The following is an 18,022-nucleotide window of genomic DNA, read 5'->3' as shown; positions in this document are numbered from 1 at the left end:
TTTTTGTGATTTATGTTTGTTTTTGTGAGTTAGGTGGACAAATAGAACTGACAGTCAGACCAATATGAAACAAAAAAGAAAAACACTTTTCCGGACACAAAACAGATACTTCTGGTGAAAATGTTCCAATCGCAGAACTGAATATTACTGCACTTCCTCTTCCTTAGCTGAGTGAGAGGAAGTAAAAATGTATGTGTGTTCCTATCAGATTTTTTTTTCAAACAACTAACGTTTGAAACTAACGTATTTTATTCAAACATGTTGAGACACGTTTTTTTTTTTTTAAGTGCGTCATGCCTTTTTTATTAATAGTATTTTTATTTAACTCCACTTTAGGTACGAGTTAATGTTTAACAGTTAAGTGTCCATTCAAGGGACAAAAAAAAAAACCTAGCCACTTCGTGCGACACCACGCGGCCTATATCGCCATAACGAGCGGAATTAGTTAGCAGTGCGGACGCCAGGGGCACTGTACCACCACATTGTTAGAACCAAGAATATGATCTCTCGGGTATCTCCGTCTCGCTCGCCCTAACACACTGTTAGTTTTTTTTTTTTTTTCTTTTTTTGCGATTCAATTTATTTTTTAAGTGCCCCCATTAAGGCAACCACAACGACATATGTCCCTAATGGAACTATCATTGTATATATATATATAAAACTTGTATATTGCCTTTCTAAACGTTCACACATACGTGCATCTAAATTCTTGTAAAGACATTATAAAAATAGTAAAGTATTTGTGAGCACTTATAATCTACTCGGTTAATATATTCCCCCTCCTCACCCACTCTATCTCACTCCCTCACTCACACAGTCGCACTAATACTAGGCTTCCCCCCCTAACCACTCACCATCTCTTTTAATGAATTTAAACAATCTGGTTGATTGCTTCCAGTGGAGTATAGACAGACAGATATCTCCAAATAGTCTTCCAAAATATAAGTTTAAATTTAACTAATGTAAAGAGTCTTTACCAAAAAAAGATATATTATCTTTAAAAACAATAAAAAAGAAAACTATTTATATCTCCAATACTTAGTTAATTAAACTAAAAATACTTCAACAATAATTAAAATGTTTATAAGTAAGAAAATCGGAAAAAAAAATACCAAGTTAAATATATCCCGCAATTTTAAAGGAGTTGAGAACAAGTTCTTAATAGTAGATATGTTACAGGATCGTCAATATACAGAAATAGCACTTTAGAATAATGTCAAACGCACACCAACTTGCCCAATTAATGGAAGCAAACTTAAAGAAGAAATAATGATTTTTTTTAAAAAATTCGACTGCAAATTATATATACATACCTACAGGCAAATTTAAATTAATTCTTTAAAAAGTAATGTAATTGCCTATTTTTTCAGGCGGGCTTTACGTTCAACTACCAAATTAGGTGTCGTGGACGGAGGCGACTAGCAAACATACTTTACTATAAATTTCTTTTATTAACCATAACTAGTCTAGGCCTATTTTTTGAGCGGGCTTTACATCCATCAACCGTGTACGGAGGCGACTAGCAAACATACTTTACCGTAAATTCCTCATATTAACCATTAAAGGTATAGACCGGGGAATTTAGCCTGGTACCACAATACATCTTAGCTTTGCGGGTCTAGCCTATAACCGCCTAACATACTTTACTATAAATTTCTCATATTAACTATTAAATAAAACCAAGGCCTAGACTAGTACCGCAATACATCTTAGCTTTGCGGGTCTAGTCTATAACCGCCTAACATACTTTACTATAAATTTCTCATATTAACCATTAAATAAAATCCAAGACCTAGACTAGTACCGCAATACATCTTAGCTTTGCCGGTCTAGTCTATAACCGCCTAACATACTTTACTATAAATTTCTCATATTAACCATTAAATAAAATCCAAGGCCCAGACTAGTACCGCAATACATCTTAGCTTTGCGGGCTTAGCCTCTAACCGCCTAACATCCTTTACCATAAATGTCTCATATTAACCATTAAATAAAATCAAAGGCCTAGACTAGTACCGCAATACATCTTAGCTTTGCGGGTCTAGCCTATAACCGCCTAACATACTTTACTGTAAATTCCTCATATTAACCATTAAATAAAATCCAAGGCCTAGACTAGTACCGCAATACATCTTAGCTTTGCGGGTCTAGCCTATCACCGCCTGACATACTTTACTACAAATTCCTCATATTAACTATTAAATAAAATCCAAGACCTAGACTAGTACAGCAATACATTTTAGCTTTGCAGGTCTAGCCTATAACCGCCTAACATACTTTACTGTAAATTTCTTTTATTAACCATTAAATAAAATCCAAGGCCTAGACTAGTACCGCAATACATCTTAGCTTTGCGGGTCTAGCCTCTAACCGCCAAACATACTTTACTGTAAATTCCTCAAATAAAATCCAAGGCCTAGACTAGTACCGCAATACATCTTAGCTATGCGGGTCTAGCCTCTAACCGCCTAACATACTTTACTATAAATTTCTCATATTAACCATTAAATAAAATCCAAGGGCTAGACTAGTACCGCAATACATCTTAGCTTTGCGGGCTTAGCCTCTAACCTCTCCTAATTAATTCTTTATTTAAATACATTAGAAAATCTTTTCTAAGTGAAATACGTTCACAGATGGTGGGTATCGCTTCACAAAACAATGATGTAGCTAGCATAACCTGACCAATGTTTATAACCTACCCTACTAAAATATTCAATTTAATTTAATAAATTATTCATAAATAAAAAAAAAAAACTTACCTAAATTAATTTCTAACAAAAGAAATAATTGTTTACATTTCTTTACGTTTATGTTTGAAGAGGAGAGGAGCACCCTTTACTGAAGTTATTTGCGTAACTATGACAACTATGGGAGGGAATTTTTGTATGATGAGAAAGAAGAGCATGTTTAAACTTGTCCAAACATTGAGTCACGAACCAGTATTGTACACCCAGACATGCGCACTTAACAAAAATTTTAATTAAACAAATAATGGTACGGTTTTTTTTTTATTCATTTATTATTATGTTGGTAGTTGTAGTGTTGTTGTAATGGTAGAACTGGTACGAGAAGAATGGTGGGGAAGATGACGTGTGATTCATCAATTGATCTGACCTCTTCTAACCCATTGTTATCGTTTGTACAGTTAAAGCACCAATTATTCTGGCCGTTTTATCCTTTAAACAAGATAGTTCTCTTCAATTGGTCGTATTAAGATGGGGAAAAAATGCTATTTTTTATTTTGCTTTTAGAAAAATAATTTTTCTAATTTTTGGACTGGCAGCAGAGATTTTTTCGGGAAACAGAATTAGAAATTAACCACGATAGATTTTAGCAAAGATACTAATAAAGATAATTAAAGATGTTAACCTAATCACATTTAAAAAAAAATATTAAAGAAATCCTATAAACAATAAATTACACTGCATCCCATTGGTTCCTTTCCAAACCTATTGTTTTTCATCCCTAACCAGTCTAACATATCCCGTTAAATTCCATAAATCTTTTAACAGTTACTATGGCGGTGTAATGGGGGAACCATTTTATCGAGGTTAAGTCCCAGAAAAATGAAAAACACTTTTAGTTTTTAAAGTTTTACGTCACATTAATTGAAAATATTTTTTTCTTAACACTAAACCTACCACGACCGGTCAATTGACCGTTTTTTTAAATTTGGTTTAAATTTTCTAATTACAGCGTCATCATACCGCCATTAAACTTCACGACTTTTCCTAAAATATGTATACAATTGTTTTTTTAATATTCACTTCTTTTCCTAATATTTGATTTTTGAGAAAAATTTGTAGTCCCTCTTAACTACCGCGACCGGTCATTTGACCGGCTGAATATTTTCATATTATTTACTTATTTTAATATTTTATTTTATTATTATTATTTGTTTTTGTAACAGAATTCTCTCGAAAACTCAATTTGATAATGCAGTTATCGGATTATTGCTTGCATTTGGTGCATATGAGGCAAAAAATGTACGATATTGCCCTTTTCTATGGAACAAAAAATGGGGACGAGCATTCTCCCCAAACACTATGAACAGAAATGTAGAGACAGAAATTATGAGGTTTATAAGATTGGATCAAAGAAATCATCGCTTACAAATCGATAAATTGGCTTTGATTTCTAAATTTTGGAACAAATTCGTAGAGAACAGTCAAAACTGTTCTAACCAAGAGCATATATCTCTTCCAAGGACATTTGTTCCCAACAAAGTCAAGATGTAGATTTACTCAGTACATGCCAAAATAAAACGGACAAATTTGGTATCAAATCTTGGCTAGCGTTCGATGCAATAAAAGGCTTTCCACTTTTGGGAAAACGTGAAAGCAGAGAACCTATAGTTCTGCTTGGGGAGTTGGTCGCTCTGAAATTAGCAGAAATATATAGAGCTCGTGGAAATATATAACCGTGGAAAATCTCGGAGTCGGCCTCAACAAATAGTTTTCAATATCCTAGACTTAGCCCCGGGATAAATGCAAGAATTTTGTATTAAAAAAACTACCGGAAGTGAAATTTCAAGGCAAAATTTATGTTACCATTGCAAAAGCATGACAATGCAATATTAGTTCACGAACAAATGGTCAGAAAATAGCCAAATAAGATACTGCAAAGGCAATAAGACTAAAAAAATACTGTCTAAACTGTAAAAAATACGTATGCGAGAAATTTGCAATTGAGAAGCCTGTAATTATAAAAAAAAATGATGCAAAAAAGAGTAAAATCTACGAGATTTATTTTTAAACAAAAGAAACTATGCTTTTTCATAGTTAAATAATTATTATCTTCATTCTAAAATAAGAAATTTAAGTGATTTTAAAGTCCGGTCATTTGACCGGTCACGGTAGGAATAGTTATGCATAAATGTCGTCAAGTTTAGTGTTAAATTCGTAATTTTTGCTACCAATCTTTTTAATAATTTAAAAAAAACATAAGTTTGTACGAAATACTGTAACGGTACTTTAGAGTGAAATAACAGAATCAATTTTTATTTATTATTATTATTATTTTTACAAACATTATTCAAAAAAATGTATTGTTCATTGTTGGCTAGTTTCATTGGGCACAATAAGTAAAGTAAGTAAGTAAAGTAATTGCCTATTTTTTCAGGCGGGGCTTAACGTCCAACTACCAATTAGGCGCCGTGGACGGAGGCGACTAGCAAACATACTTTACTATAAATTTCTCATATTAACCATTAAATAAAATCCAAAGCCTAGACTAGTACCGCAATACATCTTAGCTTTGCGGGTCTCGCCTCTAACCGCCTGACATACTTCACTATAAATTTCTCATATTAACCATTAATAAGGCCTAGACTAGTTCCGCAATACATCCAAGCTTTGCGGGTCTAGCCTTTAACCGCCTAACATACTTTACTATAAATTTCTCATATTAACCATTAAATAAAATCCAAAGCCTAGACTAGTACCGCAATACATCTTAGCTTTGCGGGTCTCGCCTCTAACCGCCTGACATACTTCACTATAAATTTCTCATATTAACCATTAATAAGGCCTAGACTAGTTCCGCAATACATCCAAGCTTTGCGGGTCTAGCCTTTAACCGCCAAACATACTTTACTATAAATTTCTCATATTAACCATTAAATAAAATCCAAAGCCTAGACTAGTACCGCAATACATCTTAGCTTTGCGGGTCTCGCCTCTAACCGCCTGACATACTTCACTATAAATTTCTCATATTAACCATTAATAAGTTCCGCAATACATTCAAGCTTTGCGGGTCTAGCCTCTATCCACCTAACATACTTTACTATAAATATCCCATATTAACCATTAAATAAAATCCAAGGCCTAGACTAGTACCGCAATACATCTTAGCTTTGCGGGTCTAGCCTATAACCGCCTGACATACTTTACTATAAATCAGAGTTGGGCACTGATTAAAAAAAAAATTAAATTCTACATTTAATTGATTAAATTTATTTTTAATTTTAATCAGAATTTAATCGGCGAATTTAATCGTAATTTTAATCATATGACAATTATTTAATCAATTAAATTTCAGATTTAATCGTTAATCAAACTAATTTAATCAAACTAAAAAAATTATGATTAAATCTGAGAATTAAATTGAACATTAATTTTAATCACCAAATTAGTTCAATTTCAATCGTTAATCAAACTAATTTAATCATCCACTTTTATGACTTTTCAACCAATGGTTCGAACCACGTTTTGGCGGGCTCCTTTTTCTGAGCGCCTACAATAAATACTTTACAGTTAATTTTTGTAGACTTGGACTTCTTCACGAGTCTCTAGACCAGTGGTTCATAACCTTTTCATAGACGCGGAACACAATTATATGTATATATTTTCCTCGCGGAACACTAACATTAAATAATTTGAAATTCGGTATTTAGCAAGAACTTAAAATTAAATTCAAATTAAAAAAAAGGAACAATTTTTTGTTTTCGTATCTTCCCTAAGATTCTAAATTTCAATACATTTAAGATTGAAATTTCGCTGAACACATGGACCATATTCGCGGAACACCGGTTAAGAACCACTGCTTTATATCTGCCAAAATTATAGATCTATGCACAAAATAACTATAGTTTATAGTTCAGAAAAACAAAGAGTACAAGAGAACAAAATTCCATACCAATACGTGGTTCACAGTGGGAGATATAGAACGGCCATAATTTTAAAGAATTTCATGACCCAAAAAATTATCAACACTTTATATCTTCTAGCTTCTTAGATCTGTGCACAAAATAACTATAGTTTATATTTGAGAAAAACAAAGTGTACAAGAGAACAAAATTCCATATCAATACGTGGTTCACAATGGGAGATATAGAACGGCCATAATTTTACAGAATTTCATGACCCAAAAAATTTTCAACACTTTATATCTTCTACATTTATAGATCTGTGCACAAAATAACTATAGCTTATAATTGAGAAAAACAAAGTGTACAAGAGAACAAAACTCCATACCAATACGTGGTTCACAGTGGGAGATATAGAACGGCCATAATTTTAAAGAATTTCATGACCCAAAAAATTATCAACACTTTATATCTTCTACCTTTTCAGATCTGTGCACAAAATAACTATAGTTTATAATTGAGAAAAACAAAGTGTACAAGAGAACAAAATTCCATATCAATACGTGGTTCACAATGGGAGATACAGAACGGCCATAATTTTACAGAATTTCATGACCCAAAAAATTTTCAACACTTTATATCTTCTACATTTATAGATCTGTGCACAAAATAACTATAGTTTATAATTGAGAAAAACAAAGTGTACAAGAGAATAAAATTCCATATCAATACGTGGTTCACAATGGGAGATATAGAACGGCCTTAATTTTACAGAATTTCATGACCAAAAAAATTTTCAACCCTTTATATCTTCTACCATTTTAGATCTGTGCACAAAATAACTATAGTTTATAATTGAGAAAAACCAAGTGTACAAGAGAACCAAATTCCATATCAATACGTGGTTCACAATGGGAGATATAAAAAGGCCATAATTTTAAAGAATTTCATGACCCAAAAAATTTTCAACACTTCATATCTTCTAGCTTCTTAGATCTGTGCACAAAATAACTATAGTTTATATTTGAGAAAAACAAAGTGTACAAGAGAACAAAATTCCATATCAATACGTGGTTCACAATGGGAGATATAGAACGGCCATAATTTTACAGAATTTCATGACCCAAAAAATTTTCAACCCTTTATATCTTCTACCATTTTAGATCTGTGCACAAAATAACTATAGTTTATATTTGAGAAAAACAAAGTGTACAAGAGAACAAAATTCCATATCAATACGTGGTTCACAATGGGAGATATAGAACGGCCATAATTTTACAGAATTTCATGACCCAAAAAATTTTCAACACATTATATCTTCTACATTTATAGATCTGTGCACAAAATAACTATAGCTTATAATTGAGAAAAACAAAGTGTACAAGAGAACAAAACTCCATACCAATACGTGGTTCACAGTGGGAGATATAGAACGGCCATAATTTTAAAGAATTTCATGACCCAAAAAATTATCAACACTTTATATCTTCTACCTTTTCAGATCTGTGCACAAAATAACTATAGTTTATAATTGAGAAAAACAAAGTGTACAAGAGAACAAAATTCCATATCAATACGTGGTTCACAATGGGAGATATGGAACGGCCATAATTTTACAGAATTTCATGACCCAAAAAATTTTCAACACTTTATATCTTCTACATTTATAGATCTGTGCACAAAATAACTATAGTTTATAATTGAGAAAAACAAAGTGTACAAGAGAACAAAACTCCATACCAATACGTGGTTCACAGTGGGAGATATAGAACGGCCATAATTTTAAAGAATTTCATGACCCAAAAAATAATCAACACTTTATATCTTCTACCTTTTCAGATCTGTGCACAAAATAACTATAGTTTATAATTGAGAAAAACAAAGTGTACAAGAGAACAAAATTCCATATCAATACGTGGTTCACAATGGGAGATATAGAACGGCCATAATTTTACAGAATTTCATGACCCAAAAAATTTTCAACACTTTATATCTTCTACATTTATAGATCTGTGCACAAAATAACTATAGTTTATAATTGAGAAAAACAAAGTGTACAAGAGAACAAAATTCCATATCAATACGTGGTTCACAATGGGAGATATAGAACGGCCTTAATTTTACAGAATTTCATGACCCAAAAAATTTTCAACCCTTTATATCTTCTACCATTTTAGATCTGTGCACAAAATAACTATAGTTTATAATTGAGAAAAACCAAGTGTACAAGAGAACAAAATTCCATATCAATACGTGGTTCACAGTGGGAGATATAGAACGGCCATAATTTTACAGAATTTCATGACCCAAAAAATTTTCAACCCTTGATATCTTCTACCTTTTTAGATCTGTGCACAAAATAACTATAGTTTATAATTGAGAAAAACAAAGTGACAAGAGAACAAAATTCCATACCAATACGTGGTTCACAGTGGGAGATATAGAACGGCCATAATTTTACAGAATTTCATGACCCAAAAAATTTTCAACACTTTATATCTTCTACATTTATAGATCTGTGCACAAAATAACTATAGTTTATAATTGAGAAAAACAAAGTGTACAAGAGAACAAAATTCCATACCAATACGTGGTTCACAGTGGGAGATATAGAACGGCCATAATTTTAAAGAATTTCATGACCCAAAAAATTTTCAACACTTTATATCTTCTACATTTATAGATCTGTGCACAAAATAACTATAGTTTATAATTGAGAAAAACAAAGTGTACAAGAGAACAAAATTCCATATCAATACGTGGTTCACAATGGGAGATATAGAAAGGCCATAATTTTACAGAATTTCATGACCCAAAAAATTTTCAACACTTTATATCTTCTACATTTATAGATCTGTGCACAAAATAACTATTGTTTATAATTGAGAAAAACAAAGTGTACAAGAGAACAAAATTCCATACCAATACGTGGTTCACAGTGGGAGATATAGAACGGCCATAATTTTACAGAATTTCATGACCCAAAAAATTTTCAACACTTTATATCTTCTACATTTATAGATCTGTGCACAAAATAACTATAGTTTATAATTGAGAAAAACAAAGTGTACATGAGAACAAAATTCCATATCAATACGTGGTTCACAATGGGAGATATAGAACGGCCATAATTTTAAAGAATTTCATGACCCAAAAAATTTTCAACACTTTATATCTTCTACATTTATAAATCTGTGCACAAAATAACTATAGTTTATAATTGAGAAAAACAAAGTGTACAAGAGAACAAAATTCCATACCAATACGTGGTTCACAGTGGGAGATATAGAACGGCAATAATTTTAAAGAATTTCATGACCCAAAAAATTTTCAACCCTTTATATCTTCTACATTTATAGATCTGTGCACAAAATAACTATTGTTTATAATTGAGAAAAACAAAGTGTATAAGAGAACAAAATTCCATACCAATACGTGGTTCACAGTGGGAGATATAGAACGGCCATAATTTTAAAGAATTTCATGACCCATAAAATTTTCAACCCTTTATATCTTCTACCTTTATAGATCTGTGAAAGAGAACAAAATTCCATACCAATACGTGGTTCACAGTGGGAGATATAGAACGGCCATAATTTTAAAGAATTTCATGACCCATAAAATTTTCAACCCTTTATATCTTCTACCTTTTTAGATCTGTGAAAGAGAACAAAATTCCATACCAATACGTGGTTAACAGTGGGAGATATAGAACGGCCATAATTTTAAAGAATTTCATGACCCATAAAATTTTCAACCCTTTATATCTTCTACCTTTTTAGATCTGTGAAAGAGAACAAAATTCCATACCAATACGTGGTTCACAGTGGGAGATATAGAACGGCCATAATTTTAAAGAATTTCATTACCCATAAAATTTTCAACCCTTTATACCTTCTACCTTTTTAGATCTGTGCATAAAATAACTATAGTATATAATTGAGAAAAACAAAGTGTACAAGAGAACAAAATTTCATACCAATACGTGGTTCACAGTGGGAGATATAGAACGGCCACAATTTTAAAGAATTTCATGACCCATAAAATTTTCAACACTTTATATCTTCTACATTTATAGATCTGTGCACAAAATAACTATTGTTTATAATTGAGAAAAACAAAGTGTACAAGACAACAAAATTCCATACCAATACGTGGTTCACAGTGGGAGATATAGAACGGCCATAATTTTAAAGAATTTCATGACCCATAAAATTTTCAACCCTTTATATCTACTACCTTTTTAGATCTGTGAAAGAGAACAAAATTCCATACCAATACGTGGTTCACAGTGGGAGATATAGAACGGCCATAATTTTAAAGAATTTCATGACCCATAAAATTTTCAACCCTTTATATCTTCTACATTTATAGATCTGTGCACAAAATAACTATAGTTTATAATTGAGAAAAACAAAGTGTACAAGAGAACAAAATTCCATATCAATACGTGGTTCACAATGGGAGATATAGAACGGCCTTAATTTTACAGAATTTCATGACCAAAAAAATTTTCAACCCTTTATATCTTCTACCATTTTAGATCTGTGCACAAAATAACTATAATTTATAATTGAGAAAAACCAAGTGTACAAGAGAACCAAATTCCATATCAATACGTGGTTCACAATGGGAGATATAAAAAGGCCATAATTTTAAAGAATTTCATGACCCAAAAAATTTTCAACACTTCATATCTTCTAGCTTCTTAGATCTGTGCACAAAATAACTATAGTTTATATTTGAGAAAAACAAAGTGTACAAGAGAACAAAATTCCATATCAATACGTGGTTCACAATGGGAGATATAGAACGGCCATAATTTTACAGAATTTCATGACCCAAAAAATTTTCAACCCTTTATATCTTCTACCATTTTAGATCTGTGCACAAAATAACTATAGTTTATATTTGAGAAAAACAAAGTGTACAAGAGAACAAAATTCCATATCAATACGTGGTTCACAATGGGAGATATAGAACGGCCATAATTTTACAGAATTTCATGACCCAAAAAATTTTCAACACTTTATATCTTCTACATTTATAGATCTGTGCACAAAATAACTATAGCTTATAATTGAGAAAAACAAAGTGTACAAGAGAACAAAACTCCATACCAATACGTGGTTCACAGTGGGAGATATAGAACGGCCATAATTTTAAAGAATTTCATGACCCAAAAAATTATCAACACTTTATATCTTCTACCTTTTCAGATCTGTGCACAAAATAACTATAGTTTATAATTGAGAAAAACAAAGTGTACAAGAGAACAAAATTCCATATCAATACGTGGTTCACAATGGGAGATATGGAACGGCCATAATTTTACAGAATTTCATGACCCAAAAAATTTTCAACACTTTATATCTTCTACATTTATAGATCTGTGCACAAAATAACTATAGTTTATAATTGAGAAAAACAAAGTGTACAAGAGAACAAAACTCCATACCAATACGTGGTTCACAGTGGGAGATATAGAACGGCCATAATTTTAAAGAATTTCATGACCCAAAAAATAATCAACACTTTATATCTTCTACCTTTTCAGATCTGTGCACAAAATAACTATAGTTTATAATTGAGAAAAACAAAGTGTACAAGAGAACAAAATTCCATATCAATACGTGGTTCACAATGGGAGATATAGAACGGCCATAATTTTACAGAATTTCATGACCCAAAAAATTTTCAACACTTTATATCTTCTACATTTATAGATCTGTGCACAAAATAACTATAGTTTATAATTGAGAAAAACAAAGTGTACAAGAGAACAAAATTCCATATCAATACGTGGTTCACAATGGGAGATATAGAACGGCCTTAATTTTACAGAATTTCATGACCCAAAAAATTTTCAACCCTTTATATCTTCTACCATTTTAGATCTGTGCACAAAATAACTATAGTTTATAATTGAGAAAAACCAAGTGTACAAGAGAACAAAATTCCATATCAATACGTGGTTCACAGTGGGAGATATAGAACGGCCATAATTTTACAGAATTTCATGACCCAAAAAATTTTCAACCCTTGATATCTTCTACCTTTTTAGATCTGTGCACAAAATAACTATAGTTTATAATTGAGAAAAACAAAGTGACAAGAGAACAAAATTCCATACCAATACGTGGTTCACAGTGGGAGATATAGAACGGCCATAATTTTACAGAATTTCATGACCCAAAAAATTTTCAACACTTTATATCTTCTACATTTATAGATCTGTGCACAAAATAACTATAGTTTATAATTGAGAAAAACAAAGTGTACAAGAGAACAAAATTCCATACCAATACGTGGTTCACAGTGGGAGATATAGAACGGCCATAATTTTAAAGAATTTCATGACCCAAAAAATTTTCAACACTTTATATCTTCTACATTTATAGATCTGTGCACAAAATAACTATAGTTTATAATTGAGAAAAACAAAGTGTACAAGAGAACAAAATTCCATATCAATACGTGGTACACAATGGGAGATATAGAAAGGCCATAATTTTACAGAATTTCATGACCCAAAAAATTTTCAACACTTTATATCTTCTACATTTATAGATCTGTGCACAAAATAACTATTGTTTATAATTGAGAAAAACAAAGTGTACAAGAGAACAAAATTCCATACCAATACGTGGTTCACAGTGGGAGATATAGAACGGCCATAATTTTACAGAATTTCATGACCCAAAAAATTTTCAACACTTTATATCTTCTACATTTATAGATCTGTGCACAAAATAACTATAGTTTATAATTGAGAAAAACAAAGTGTACATGAGAACAAAATTCCATATCAATACGTGGTTCACAATGGGAGATATAGAACGGCCATAATTTTAAAGAATTTCATGACCCAAAAAATTTTCAACACTTTATATCTTCTACATTTATAAATCTGTGCACAAAATAACTATAGTTTATAATTAAGAAAAACAAAGTGTACAAGAGAACAAAATTCCATACCAATACGTGGTTCACAGTGGGAGATATAGAACGGCAATAATTTTAAAGAATTTCATGACCCAAAAAATTTTCAACCCTTTATATCTTCTACATTTATAGATCTGTGCACAAAATAACTATTGTTTATAATTGAGAAAAACAAAGTGTATAAGAGAACAAAATTCCATACCAATACGTGGTTCACAGTGGGAGATATAGAACGGCCATAATTTTACAGAATTTCAGGACCCAAAAAATTTTCAACACTTTATATCTTCTACATTTATAGATCTGTGCACAAAATAACTATAGTTTATAATTGAGAAAAACAAAGTGTACATGAGAACAAAATTCCATATCAATACGTGGTTCACAATGGGAGATATAGAACGGCCATAATTTTAAAGAATTTCATGACCCAAAAAATTTTCAACACTTTATATCTTCTACATTTATAGATCTGTGCACAAAATAACTATAGTTTATAATTGAGAAAAACAAAGTGTACAAGAGAACAAAATTCCATACTAATACGTGGTTCACAGTGGGAGATATAGAACGGCAATAATTTTAAAGAATTTCATGACCCAAAAAATTTTCAACCCTTTATATCTTCTACATTTATAGATCTGTGCAAAAAATAACTATAGTTTATAATTGAGAAAAACAATGTGTACAAGAGAACAAAATTCCATACCAATACGTGGTTCACAGTGGGAGATATAGAACGGCCATAATTTTAAAGAATTTCATGACCCATAAAATTTTCAACCCTTTATATCTTCTACCTTTATAGATCTGTGAAAGAGAACAAAATTCCATACCAATACGTGGTTCACAGTGGGAGATATAGAACGGCCATAATTTTAAAGAATTTCATGACCCATAAAATTTTCAACCCTTTATACCTTCTACCTTTTTAGATCTGTGCATAAAATAACTATAGTTTATAATTGAGAAAAACAAAGTGTACAAGAGAACAAAATTTTATACCAATACGTGGTTCACAGTGGGAGATATAGAACGGCCATAATTTTAAAGAATTTCATGACCCATAAAATTTTCAACACTTTATATCTTCTACATTTATAGATCTGTGCACAAAATAACTATTGTTTATAATTGATAAAAACAAAGTGTACAAGACAACAAAATTCCATACCAATACGTGGTTCACAGTGGGAGATATAGAACGGCCATAATTTTAAAGAATTTCATGACCCATAAAATTTTCAACCCTTTATATCTTCTACCTTTTTAGATCTGTGAAAGAGAACAAAATTCCATACCAATACGTGGTTCACAGTGGGAGATATAGAACGGCCATAATTTTAAAGAATTTCATGACCCATAAAATTTTCAACCCTTTATATCTTCTACCTTTTTAGATCTGTGAAAGAGAACAAAATTCCATACCAATACGTGGTTCACAGTGGGAGATATAGAACGGCCATAATTTTAAAGAATTTCATTACCCATAAAATTTTCAACCCTTTATACCTTCTACCTTTTTAGATCTGTGCATAAAATAACTATAGTATATAATTGAGAAAAACAAAGTGTACAAGAGAACAAAATTTCATACCAATACGTGATTCACAGTGGGAGATATAGAACGGCCACAATTTTAAAGAATTTCATGACCCATAAAATTTTCAACACTTTATATCTTCTACATTTATAGATCTGTGCACAAAATAACTATTGTTTATAATTGAGAAAAACAAAGTGTACAAGACAACAAAATTCCATACCAATACGTGGTTCACAGTGGGAGATATAGAACGGCCATAATTTTAAAGAATTTCATGACCCATAAAATTTTCAACCCTTTATATCTACTACCTTTTTAGATCTGTGAAAGAGAACAAAATTCCATACCAATACGTGGTTCACAGTGGGAGATATAGAACGGCCATAATTTTAAAGAATTTCATGACCCATAAAATTTTCAACCCTTTATATCTTCTACCTTTTTAGATCTGTGAAAGAGAACAAAATTCCATACCAATACGTGGTTCACAGTGGGAGATATAGAACGGCCATAATTTTAAAGAATTTCATGACCCATAAAATTTTCAACCCTTTATACCTTCTACCTTTTTAGATCTGTGCATAAAATAACTATAGTTTATAATTGAGAAAAACAAAGTGTACAAGACAACAAAATTCCATACCAATACGTGGTTCAATGTGGGTGATATAGAACGGCCATAATTTTACAGAATATCATGACCCATAAAATTTTCAACACTTTATATCTTCTACATTTATAGATCTGTGCACAAAATAACTATTGTTTATAATTGAGAAAAACAAAGTGTACAAGACAACAAAATTCCATACCAATACGTGGTTCACAGTGGGAGATATAGAACGGCCATAATTTTAAAGAATTTCATGACCCATAAAATTTTCAACCCTTTATATCTTCTACCTTTTTAGATCTGTGAAAGAGAACAAAATTCCATACCAATACGGGGTTCACAGTGGGAGATATAGAACGGCCACAATTTTAAAGAATTTCATGACCCATAAAATTTTCAACACTTTATATCTTCTACATTTATAGATCTGTGCACAAAATAACTATTGTTTATAATTGAGAAAAACAAAGTGTACAAGACAACAAAATTCCATACCAATACGTGGTTCACAGTGGGAGATATAGAACGGCCATAATTTTAAAGAATTTCATGACCCATAAAATTTTCAACCCTTTATATCTTCTACCTTTTTAGATCTGTGAAAGAGAACAAAATTCCATACCAATACGTGGTTCACAGTGGGAGATATAGAACGGCCATAATTTTAAAGAATTTCATGACCCATAAAATTTTCAACCCTTTATATCTTCTACATTTATAGATCTGTGCACAAAATAACTATTGTTTATAATTGAGAAAAACAAAGTGTACAAGACAACAAAATTCCATACCAATACGTGGTTCACAGTGGGAGATATAGAACGGCCATAATTTTAATGAATTTCATGACCCATAAAATTTTCAACCCTTTATACCTTCTACCTTTTTAGATCTGTGCATAAAATAACTATAGTTTATAATTGAGAAAAACAAAGTGTACAAGAGAACAAAATTTCATACCAATACGTGGTTCACAGTGGGAGATATAGAACGGCCATAATTTTAAAGAATTTCATGACCCATAAAATTTTCAACACTTTATATCTTCTACATTTATAGATCTGTGCACAAAATAACTATTGTTTATAATTGAGAAAAACAAAGTGTACAAGACAACAAAATTCCATACCAATACGTGGTTCACAGTGGGAGATATAGAACGGCCATAATTTTAAAGAATTTCATGACCCATAAAATTTTCAACCCTTTATATCTTCTACCTTTTTAGATCTGTGAAAGAGAACAAAATTCCATACCAATACGTGGTTCACAGTGGGAGATATAGAACGGCCATAATTTTAAAGAATTTCATGACCCATAAAATTTTCAACCCTTTATATCTTCTACCTTTTTAGATCTGTGAAAGAGAACAAAATTCCATACCAATACGTGGTTCACAGTGGGAGATATAGAACGGCCATAATTTTAAAGAATTTCATGACCCATAAAATTTTCAACCCTTTATACCTTCTACCTTTTTAGATCTGTGCATAAAATAACTATAGTTTATAATTGAGAAAAACAAAGTGTACAAGAGAACAAAATTTCATACCAATACGTGGTTCACAGTGGGAGATATAGAACGGCCACAATTTTAAAGAATTTCATGACCCATAAAATTTTCAACACTTTATATCTTCTACATTTATAGATCTGTGCACAAAATAACTATTGTTTATAATTGAGAAAAACAAGGTGTACAAGACAACAAAATTCCATACCAATACGTGGTTCACAGTGGGAGATATAGAACGGCCATAATTTTAAAGAATTTCATGACCCATAAAATTTTCAACCCTTTATATCTTCTACCTTTTTAGATCTGTGAAAGAGAACAAAATTCCATACCAATACGTGGTTCACAGTGGGAGATATAGAACGGCCATAATTTTAAAGAATTTCATGACCCATAAAATTTTCAACCCTTTATACCTTCTACCTTTTTAGATCTGTGCATAAAATAACTATAGTTTATAATTGAGAAAAACAAAGTGTACAAGAGAACAAAATTTCATACCAATACGTGGTTCACAGTGGGAGATATAGAACGGCCATAATTTTAAAGAATTTCATGACCCATAAAATTTTCAACCCTTTATACCTTCTACCTTTTTAGATCTGTGCATAAAATAACTATAGTTTATAATTGAGAAAAACAAAGTGTACAAGAGAACAAAATTTCATACCAATACGTGGTTCACAGTGGGAGATATAGAACGGCCACAATTTTAAAGAATTTCATGACCCATAAAATTTTCAACACTTTATATCTTCTACATTTATAGATCTGTGCACAAAATAACTATTGTTTATAATTGAGAAAAAC

At 31.3% G+C, this 18,022-nt stretch overlaps 1 protein-coding gene and 1 long non-coding RNA gene across 2 annotated transcripts in view; one reads left to right on the top strand and one right to left on the bottom strand.

Moving 5' to 3' along the window:
* The window catches only part of LOC141460200 (uncharacterized), a 30,078-nt gene extending 27,086 nt beyond the window's left edge, over positions 1-2,992 (top strand). Inside the window, exon 3 of the long non-coding RNA XR_012461783.1 lies at positions 2,823-2,992. This is a non-coding gene — a long non-coding RNA (uncharacterized lncRNA). The remainder of the gene's footprint in view (positions 1-2,822) is intronic.
* The window catches only part of LOC141460490 (LIM domain only protein 3-like), a 239,128-nt gene that overhangs the window by 167,081 nt on the left and 54,025 nt on the right, over positions 1-18,022 (bottom strand). The window lies entirely within an intron of this gene.

This window comes from Rhodnius prolixus, unplaced genomic scaffold (assembly GCF_049639745.1).
Source record: "Rhodnius prolixus isolate KJV_2025 unplaced genomic scaffold, Rpr scaffold_6, whole genome shotgun sequence".
In the NCBI taxonomy this organism is placed as follows: domain Eukaryota; kingdom Metazoa; phylum Arthropoda; class Insecta; order Hemiptera; family Reduviidae; genus Rhodnius; species Rhodnius prolixus.
This window is presented reverse-complemented; position numbering and strand designations above follow the sequence as displayed.